Below are 11,720 nucleotides of genomic sequence, written 5' to 3' on the forward strand. Positions count from 1 at the left end.
TCAATGCAAATATCAATCCAATAATTATTCAATAGCAAAACTATACAACCCCAATCGTAGCTGATAGAAGAGTGTTTAGAGTACGGAATATAAAGCCAAATTACAAGCCTGTACTGTACACGTTTCGTCATTTGACGAATTCATGCATTCGTCAAAAACGATTCGTCGCTTCGAGGAAATTTATCATTTGTAGGTCGCCTATTGTTTGTGAAAGATGCATGCTTTCGTCAAATGACGCAATGTGGACACTAGGCCTAAGGTAGTATATTTCCTATATTTTATTAATTCCCTTAGCATAATGTCTTTATACGTTTATTATAAATAGAAGGGCTTACATCAGATGGTACTTATATCTAACATTGTTGTGACAGATGAACAATAGGAGGAAATACTTTAAGATGACTCATTTCATTAGGGATTTAATTACTGATGATATCTTTGTAATCAGGGCTTATGGTTGCGTAACTAACCTTTTATGTTCTGATTACGACCTGATACTAAGAGATTTACATCATCAGCCTATAAGTGGCCACTGCTGACCAAAGCCTCTTCTCACATGAAGAAGGTTTGAGCATTAATCACCACGTTTGCTCAATGCGGGTTGTCGATTTCAAAAAGGTTTGTTAGGACCAGGTTTCCTCACAATGTTTTCCTTCACCGTTGGTCAGTGGTGTCTAAATAATCTCAGAAAGCACATATAACTCTGAAAAAGTCAAATTGGTACTTGCCGTTGGTAGGTTTTGAGCCCTCAGTCTCATGCATAAGAAGCGGGCGTACGTATTAAGAGATTAAAATATAAGCCCAAATTGAAGCAGTGATACTGTTATAGAACTTAAATAAGGAGTAAACCTTAACGTAAATTGTACGAGAATGCGTTTATAATTCGTCTAATCTCAAGCTACGATCGGGACTCATAATAATCGTGGGCAACGTACGTTTCAATATTTTATAATCGTCCTCTAAAGTAGTGTTAATTGTAATTTGGAATGACTAATTGTAATCTAATGCGTTGCAGTTGCATTTACCGCTACTCATCAAACAAAGCAATAAAACAAATTAAAAATAAATAAATGATCATCTAATTAGGTTTGCAAATACGTGCGATAAATTAAACAATTATGCAAACTATTGTTTCAATGGAACAATTGAATTGTCTCTCATCATGTTTACGGAGCAAAAATAATTGTTTTATCCATGTTTTGTCATCAATCATCATACTCAACATCATAATTCTTGAACAATTGGCTAAGATTATAATATAACAAAACATGTTTTTTATTCCATGAAAAATAGGGGAAGTTACATGTATGTTAATTTTACTGAAGTCGAGTCGATTATATTTATAAACAACTCATAAGGGTATAACTACGTCACTCTTTCTCACTCTGTACTTAAAGATGTGATGACCAAAAGAATAGAAGTACAAATAAATGCTACTTGTCTACTATTCTGTATGGTTGGTGCGGTGGCTGCCCAACCGGCTACCAAGCATCGGCTTCTTTTCTCGCACGGAGCAACTCTTTGTGTGATCCATAAATTGTTGTTAAGGGCCTGGGTGTCCGTGAATTTGTGTGTTTATAAAAAAACACCCACGACACTGGACAAAATCGTAATGTGGGTCAGCATATCTTTGAAACTAAATAACCATAATATAGGTATATATTTTGTAACACTCGTATTTACCTTTTTCATTTATTCTTTTAATTAACAAGCATTAAAAATTACAAGGAATTGCTAATTACGAATTCATGAAAGAACAAATAGGAGAACTATAAACAAACATTAATAAAAAAATACCATCGACATAAAAACACATCAGTCAATTAGATTTATCATTTGTAGCCTAATGAAGAAGATAAATAGTCCTTCGAGAATTTAACTTTAAACCTTGATAATAAAGTTGATAATTGAATAAATACATATTGTCAGGTACTGCTAGTATTTTATTTGTACACATTATACAGTTGCATTGAATCGTCATAAAATTTCAAGTTTCCTTGTGCGAACTGCTAGGGAGTGGAATTATTTGCCGGAGTCTGTGTTTCCTGATGGGTAGGTATAACCTGGGTGTCTTCAAAGCCCGAGTGAATAGGTTGCTTATGGGCAGACGTGCTCCATCGACGACCGCATCATCGCAATTGGGACTCCGGTAACCTCACTCACACAACGAAATACAGCGCAAGCGTTGTTTCACGTCGGTTTATCACCCCGACCCATTCGTGTCAAAGCATGGCTCTCCCACACGTACCTTTGGAAACTAGCTTACAAACTGCTATCCATTCGTTCCAGGAAAGGAATAAGCAACGAACTTTACGAAAGAAGATTTATTTTTTTGTACAGGTGGCAAACGAGCAGACGAGTCACCTGATGGTAAGCGATCAGCGCCGCCCATGGACACCCGCAACACCAGAGGAGACACAGGTGCGTTGCCGGTCTTTTAAAAAGGAGTATGCTCTTTTCTTGAAGGTTTGAAGGTCGTATCGTTTCGGAAATACCACCGACGACAGCTACTACAGTCCATATTCTAAAACTAAGAAATTACGCTATTTACAGTTGCTGAAGAAGTAATGTATGATAACAAGCCAGGATGACGGTGAATTGACAAAATTGAGACAGAGGGAAGTCGGGCAGAAGTTGACAAAACATTTACAACAAGCAAAAAGCCAAGTACTCATTAAAACTCATCACTTAATACTCAGTAAATTAGTTCAGTGTTACCATGTGCAAGAAAATAACATTATGGCAACATTAGCACTGTTTTTCCGTTTCCTATACATTTTGCTTGGTGCAGATGATTTCCGCCTGGTGTGGAGAAAGTTGTATCATTTTGTCTAGGATGATCTAGATTCTAGGCAGACAGACTACAATGATTCTTGTTTGTGTCTAGTCTAGACTTTTCTATGGCTTTGAAGCCAGATTTTTGTCTTCATATTAGGCATATACGGTAAATATTGAGACACGGTGTGCAGGTGATTTAGTCGAACTAAAGATTTTTCATGGGTCTGGAGGCAAATGAGCCTGAGACGTAGGTACATAGTGATGGTAAGTGGACCCATGATCACCAGCAACACTAGTGCTGTTACAACTGTACCCTGCCTTGGAGGGTTTGCTCCATCACTCGAAGAAGTATGAGAGGGAGTCACCTTTTCTGAGTGTGTTTTACGCTACCAGTTAACTATTACTTAGCAAGAAGAGCTTTTGGGTTTGATTGTCAGGTTTTGACAAGTAGGTTTTATTAGGATTTTTATAAGTAAGATGAAGGCTGGAATTTTTACCACTGGAATCCGACTTAAAGGGCTACGAACTTAACAGGTTACCGCACTCCGGATTAAATCAGGAGAAGGAACAGGGTGGTTTTTAGTTAGTAAGAGTCTGACACTCCCTCTCACCCAAGGTGGGAGAAGTCATTGGATGATTTTCTTCCATCAAAAAAGGGCTTTACGTACTTAATACATAATTGTAAAACTAAATCATCATAAATCATTGTTCTACCCTACACTACAACGTCACTTCATTAATAATTTTGCAAAGCGAAAACAAACAATGAATGCACTGAACGTCCTACAAACGTGATATCAATCATTAATTACTACGGACGCGTTGTAATTAATATTTTGAAGAACAAACATACAAAGATGTGGTGGCTATGCCAAGCAGGAAGGTTTGTATGTCCTTTTATTGAGTACTGATGGAAATATTTAATTTACTACCTTGTAGGGCTTTTGATAAGTGTTTTAGTCAGTTCATATTTTTTTTTACAGAACTTTGCCTCTCTCTGGCGTTTTGTCCTATGTCGTGGGTGCGTTTACAAACATACAAATTCAGAAGGTTCAGAATACTTATAACACTCAGACCCGAAACAACAATTTGTGGATCACACAAACAGTTGCACCATGCGGAAATCGAACCCGCTACACGTTGCATGGCAGCCAGTTTGCCTAGCTACTGCGTCAACCGTGTAGTCAATTTAGTTTGTACGTCTCCGGTTTGATGAGGTAGCTCGACTATTTTCGATCTATGACAGGGCCCATAATTAAGAAGAGTGTGAATGTGACGCGCACAATTACTTTATTTTTATGGTAAAATGCTATTAAGATTAGTTTTCAACTCTCTTCTTAACTTTTTAATGATAATTTGGGATTATAAAGAGTTTAATTTCAGTATCAATAATAATCTAATTAAAACTGGAACCAAACACCAATCCTCATGTTTAGCAGTTGCCCTTGTAACTACTTAGATTTAAAGTAACCAGTTAATCTGATATCGAAACCTAACTTCGTATGCGTGACAAACATACAGACATACATGAGACTTCCTTTACGAAACTGTAGACAGATGTGTGGAGAAGATACCACTTGAGTGGAATAATAAACAGATCAACAGTTGAATTTGTTTCGTATTAGATGAAAATTCGGTTCTGGTAAATTTTATAGACCAAATAAATTAATATGAGATAAATGATTAAAAACACTTGGGAGCCGGGTCCCACTTAATTCCCGGGTCGGGCAAAGTATTGCTGGTCTTTTTTCGGTTTTTTGAATACGTGTCCAGTATATGGCAATAGGCTCACTCCCTATTACATACTTATATTACGGTACTTTACACACAAATGGTGAAAAGTGGGTGTACAAAGTGGCATTACGTGTCGTAATATGCCTTCCCTATCGGGGATAAAATGTGTGACGTTGCTGTGTCCATACGAATTTGAAAATCATCATCACCATCAGAACATCAAATCCTCAACAGAAACATTCACGCAAGGTCATCACCAGCCGCTTGTTCCATGAACCAAAACCTAGCTATAACCCCAGTTAACATTCAAATACAACTTGTCTATGCATGCCACGAGCATGGAAGTGTCATTAAACCGTTTGATGCTCACAAAAATGTTACACACGGTATTCTACGACCAGTGAAATTAACCTTGGTTTAAAGAATGCTGATCACGTCGTACGGTGTAACCCGCCCTTGAGCCAACTAAAGTGCGGATATATATGTGCGCGGTTCGATTCTTGTGCAAAGCCATTTGTGATGATGTGCTAACTGAGAGTAAGATTGTTTGAGTAGCGATATGATGTTGTGTTTTGGTGGTTGGCTTGCAGTGGTTGCAATGGTGATGTGTTCATCAGTAGAAGCAAATGGGCTGATAATGTATACCGACTCTTGTTTCCCAAAAAAATAATTTAGGTACTTGTACTATAGGTGACTGCACGAATGGCACAGTGGTTGGGCACCGGCTGCCGCGTAACGTGTCGCGGGTTCGATTCCCGTACGGAACAACTCTTTGTGTGATCCAAAAAATGTTGTTTTGGGTCTGGGAATCATGTGCATAGTGCATGTGAACTTGTATGTGAGTAAACGCACCCACGACACAGGAGAAAATCCTAGTGCAGGGCAACGGCTAAAAAAGGTATGGTTCATTTAAAAGTTTGCAGAAAATGCTGGCTGCAAGTCGCTATACTATTAATATCATTGACATTTCTCTACTGTTGACTAAAAGCCAATCTCGTGTTAACAAACTATTCAAAAGTGCAATGCAGTGTCAATTTTTTAATAAATGTTTTGACTTTGACCTAGTCAAAACAAAGCGATAATATTTCTATTTATAGTTTATATGTATATCGTTATTGAAATGCACGAGTTTATCAAATAATTAATTATTGCAATTTTACGATAGTACGAGTAGTATAATGCACTGGAACAATTTCTTGATAAAACGTAAGGTGTACGACCAGATAAATGTTTCAGGAACCAAAAATATATGTATAAAAACAAACAATATACATTATATTTTTATCTGAAGAAGCCAGAGAGGAGAGAGAGAGCTAGAAGGTTAATTGAATAAAAAAATTGTTGATTGAATTTAAAAATACGTATTTTATCACCTGGTAATATCTGAATAGGGAAAAAGCGGGTAGGGGAAGGTAGGGTAATTGAGAACGGCGGGTAATTGGGAACACGTTGATAAGTCCCACTTCCCCTTCCCGTATCCCGTCTCGCGGCTATTCGAGGTATGCTTCCCCGCCCCTAAGTGCGCAAGCGACAGTGGGAGCTGGAGGATGCACGCATCTTGACACGGTGAGTCAAAATGTTTTTATTGCATTTTTGTTATAAATTTTGTGTTTTCATACATTAGATGCAAATGTCATATTTGTGAGTACAATGACACCATATTTCGTAAGTTTATTTCATGGATAATCAGTTTTAAAATTTTACGTGTTATAGGATTCACTGAAAACGCTATCGAAGGTCGCGACCATTTTTATTCAAATTGTCGACTGCGGGTAATTAGGAACGGTGGGTGGCGGGTAATTGGGAACGAACAAATTTACAATTTGTTTTTATATTTTTATTACAATACATTTTTTTTAGATGAGGCGAGACGTTGATGCAGCCAGACTGAACCAGACACCACCAGTTCAAATATCAGATTCACATGACCACGATAAAGCTTTGGGCACATGTGCAATGCACTTCCAGAGAGACCAGCAAAGGTTACGTGTGTGATATGTGTCGCGAAAATATTTTTTAGTTATTTATAACTGTTCTCTGTGCCATTTTTAACAACCCCATTTCTAATTACCATTTCTAAATACTGTTTTCATTTGCTCCACGGGCTGATCTCAATTACCCCATAGGGTGTCGGGTAAATAGGAACGGCAATGTTTTTTATTTTTGCTAATATTTCTAATAAAAAGTTGATTATTAAAAAATATTTTTTCTGTTCTAAGCAGACAGATAAATAATGTTTAAGTTTTAATAAAAGTTGATTCCTTTTTTAAAAGAAAATACTGTTTTTTTTGCCTTTAAAGTTAAGTGTTCCCAATTCCCCCACTTTCCCCTACTATATACTGGAGAATTTATTTTATTCATTATTTATGGAATTATTAGCTTTTGCCAGCGGCTTGGCCTGCATTCCTGTAGGATTAAAACATGGCATATGTTTTTCCATACTGTAACCTATCTCTACTCCAAATTTCATTCGATCCCTTCAGCGGTTTTGACATAAATGAGTAACAAACAAACTAACAAACTTTGGCTTTCATATGTAATATTAGGATGATGGGTTTTCATACCATGACAAAGTTACGCAATATAAAGTGCTAAAAAATTCCATTGATATAGGTAAGTGTAAGATCAGATTGAATAATGGAAACAATGGACAATGCTATTAACGGATACTAAACATAATTAGCGATTTAACGCGAATTCCTTGTTGTATTCACATAATGGGTTTTATAAAGGAATATTTTTTTTGTGGTTAAACATCTAAATAATGTTTTAAATGGCTATGTGGATATTGTTATAAATTTTGTGGGACATACCAAAATAATTATTATTGTTATCGGATTACTCACGTTACTGTTTCAAGAAGAACTTTACTACTAGTTGCTAGCCATTAGAACTAAAGTATATAAGCCGATAACATAAATAATTAATTATGTAGATATTGTCATATTTTTTAATTAAACGTGCCCCTTACTAGCGTTTTCACCTGTGTGGGTGCCGTTTACAAACAAACAATTTCACACACACATGATAAGAGACAAAGAGTTGTTCCGTGCGGTATTCGAACCGGCGACACGTTGCGCGGCTGCCGGTTTAGTTTAGTCAGTAAGACACTCCAACTCGCCTTGCCCAAGGCGGGAGAAGTGAGTGAAGTGAGATAATTTTCCCCCCATAAAAAAAGCAAAACATGTAGCTGATGTATTAAGGAGTAACTTCTGCCACTTTTATTTTAGAAACAAAAAAATAGATACCCAAATTGTTAGAAGTAATTCTTCAGAACTCATTATAATATTATAGTTTCACTTTGACCCTAATACTTTCTGAAGCTGAAATGTTTGCGAAGAAAGTTTTTCCCAGGCAATCATAGAAAGTATAAACATAAGTAGGTACTAAGAATAATTTTGGTACATTACTAAAACAACAATTTTAGTAATTTTAACAAACGTTCATAATTTTAACTTTCACGCGTCACGAAGAGCTTAGGTTTTAAAGAAATAAAGTAACACAACGAACGTAAGATCACACGTTGACGTTTCATTTATTAAAGGGCACATTTATTAAGTATGGAAGAGCCTACAAAACGCGGGCAATGCACTTGTGACGCCTCTGGTGTTTCGGGTATCCATGGGCGGCGGCGATTGCTTACCATCAGGTGATCCGCCTGCTCGGTCACTGGCTTATATCATAAAAGAATAACACGGTAAGGTAACTAACATCATCCTCTTTTCAGCCACAAGAGGTCCGCTAGTCACACTATTATTATAGTTTGTTTGTGTGGGAGACTATAGAACGGACTATAGACTTGAAACTATAGAACGGACAGGGTATGAGACACAGATCGACGGAGTATGAGCAGACTTGGGTGGTAGGATACTTTTTATTTAATGGGAACGCGAGCGAAACTGCTCGCAGACACTAGTCTACTACCAAACTCGGATTTGTTAGATGCTTACTGGATTTCTTTCTAAGTCTACATTATTTGTCTATTTATTATAAGAACATTGCCCGATTAAATCTTAACCAAACCTTGAGTTTGATAATCTCACTAGAAACCCCTAGGTCAGCGAGATAATCAAACTGGCCATTCTAATATTTCTAGATTATTATTGATATTAATTTCTTAGTACTATTTTATATTTATTAGCTTAACCTTTCAGTTTCAACCTTCAGAAACACTAAATGTCTAAGTTCTAACTTCCTATAATTTTTTAACCGACTTCAAAAAATGGAGGTTCTTAGTTTTACCTGTATGTGTATTTGTGCGTGATTATCTCGCGTTTGGTTGAAACGATTTTGATGCGGTTTTCAACATAGTATTTTTAGTACAGCACATGCAGAAAATACCAGTGCCCACACTAGTCTTTTATCCTGTGTATTAGGTACCATTTTTTTAAGCAATAGCAATAACTTTGTTCGACAGACGTGGGCGAAGTAGAGACGGATAGATAACTAAAGTAGGGTCAAAATACTTTTTATTACTCTTTAACCCAGTGAACAACAGTTAATACAACAATAATCTAAATATAAATAAAACCCTTAATTGATAGTAGATTTTGATATTTTTATAATAACTATCGTGACACATACTATATTAAAAATCACGGTTTACTTACGTAAATTAATAGAGAATAACTCTAATAGTTTCGAGTCACAGAGGGACTCTTCACCATGAGTAACGTGCGCAGACGCACAGACTAACTAAAAATCAGAGTTGTTATTTACCAACTACCGATCTCAGAGACATTTAATGATTACTTAAACTATTCCTTAGTAACGATTTTGTATCGAAAGCAATCGCTAAGGACTTGGTTAAGTAACCATTAAATGACTCTGAGTATGGCGGTTAGTAGGTAGATTTTGAATTAGATGAAGTATTTAACATAGAACCTGCGATTTCGTTACTCAGTTGCAATGATTAAAGCATCCGTCTCTTTTTTGCGAATTGGCCAATTAAGTACAAGCAATTATGAAATCAAGTACCGTATTTACATTTAAGATATTTATTTGCGAAAGTTATTTTTTTATAATAATAGAAAGTGCTATGCAGTCTGTAGAAAGTACTTATAGACACGATGAATACTTTTTATTATTTAATGCAGGTGTGGATAATGTGAAAATAATTTCATAGGGGACAGTGGGGTGGTTATGAATATAGAGCAAATAATAATATTTATTTAGTAGGTAAATTAAAGGGACCAGTCAAACAAGCAATGTAATACTTGGTATATAATTATAATGATATACATAATAAATATGTTTTATGTAAATCATTATCATCCCTCATCCAAGGCGGAAGAATTCATTGGATGATTTTGATAAAAATATTTAAATCTTTGTTTTTAAGTAACATCATTTAAACACTTAATGATTGTAATACAAAAAAAAAAATCATATATATTTTATAACACCAAACGAAGCTGTTTCAATTCGTTTGAGAATTTTATTGACGGTGTTATTAGTTTTTATATTATCGACTAACTCACGTAACTGTTTGACGAGGAACTCTACTAGTTTCAAGCCATGCTAGAGGCTCATATTCATGAGCAGCATTCCGCGACACACGACGCGGCGATTGTCGCGCTACTACAGTGTTATTAGTTAAGTAAGATTACTTCAGTTCGATTCTCGATTCGGGTCGGATATTATGATATTAGACTTTTTAACTTTTTAATCTCATTAGTTCTTGTATCAGTCTGTGTAATTGTAACCGCTGTTTGGTAATAGGGTTAGTCTCAATTGCAACAATGGATAACAGGCGTGTAAACCATTAGACGCGTTGTTTGATAACATTCGATTCTGATTACAAATCGAGTGGATTTTTAAGAAAACTGTACTGTAGTAACTGTTGGTTTGAAACATCTGTTCTTTTAACCGACTTTAAAAAAAAAAGAATAAGGTTCTCACATGTATGTATGTATATACTATATATGAGATATGTATATACTATATATACATACATATGAGAAACTCATTCGAAAAAACATATGTTTTTCCGTGATAATCTCACGATTGGCTAAATAGATTTCGATGCGGTTTTTCAAAAAAGTGTTTATTTAAACATAGGAGCAGGTTTTACAGGGTATACAAGTATTAACCGATTTCAAAAAAGGAGGTTGATGTTTGCTTTTTTTAATGTAACTAGTTTTTTGAAAATTATTCAAGTAAAATAAACAGTTTTTTTAAGTCGTACGTAAGTGTGTTAGCAATAAAAAAATATTTTACGATAGGTAGTGCTGTTACTGCACAGATAAGAAATTGCTTGTATGCAAAATAAAAATCTATGTCACATTTTGTGTGAGTCAGTCGCGGTCAGCAATGTAATTCGTTGCAAAAACAATGTTAAATAAAAAAGTAGGTAAAAGCGTTTAAGACAATCAATTTGAAATAGATTATAATAATATAGAAATTATATTTGTTCTAATAATTGTTTCCGTAAAGCTTATTTAATTCATTATTCAAGGAGGCAAAGTTTCATAACTATTTTGCAAGATTAAGTGTGATTATTTTTTTAATTATCTGTGCAATCATTTGAGATTATTCTCTATATGCTTTGTAATCATTCAAATTAATTTAAACGGAGCTAAAATTATGTCATATAAATAGCGTATGTTATAATATACGTCTTAAAAGCTAAAGTATCACATAAAAAATAATAATATTACATAAAAAAAAATGAGAACACTAAAACACAACTCACCGAAAATGTAACAACGTTTCACCTCCTTTTACTTTCGTATAACACACTCACACAAAAAATCTATTAAAATCAACACGTTTAATCAAATTTTTAATACAAGAAACACACGATAGAAATCAGAAATAATAATCTAAAAATAAAATGGCGACGTGAAAAATATTTACGAAAAACGGCGCGCGAATTGACAGCGATTCGAAAAAGGAACGCGGTGTTTTATTTTTTAAAACGTCGCGCGAGAACCGAGACCGAGTACGCACTGCCAGGCAGTCAGCAGATCGCTCTCTCCGCACCGAATGTAGTGTCATGAACGGTAAGAGGGGACATGTTTAGTTTAAAAAAAATATAGGCTTATTATAATAATACTGTCATGTTTACTAATAAGACGCCATTGAATAATGGCTGACAAGAAATATATTATCGTATCTGATTATTTGGTAGAGCGATAAATGCGTGGATGCAATATTTATATGAATTGATTCTTGATAAATTTCATTTTGTACACTTTTGCCCTTGC

The 11,720-nt window shown here is 35.3% G+C and overlaps 1 protein-coding gene across 1 annotated transcript in view; it reads right to left on the minus strand.

The window, feature by feature from the left end:
• The window catches only part of LOC118270222 (ABC transporter G family member 23), a 56,536-nt gene extending 45,035 nt beyond the window's left edge, over positions 1-11,501 (minus strand). Inside the window, exon 1 of the mRNA XM_050698130.1 lies at positions 11,207-11,501. The gene's annotated coding sequence lies outside the window, so the exon portion shown is untranslated. The remainder of the gene's footprint in view (positions 1-11,206) is intronic.
• Positions 11,502-11,720: the final 219 nt, after the last annotated feature.

This window comes from Spodoptera frugiperda, chromosome 13 (assembly GCF_023101765.2).
Source record: "Spodoptera frugiperda isolate SF20-4 chromosome 13, AGI-APGP_CSIRO_Sfru_2.0, whole genome shotgun sequence".
NCBI classification, from domain to species: Eukaryota; Metazoa; Arthropoda; class Insecta; order Lepidoptera; family Noctuidae; genus Spodoptera; species Spodoptera frugiperda.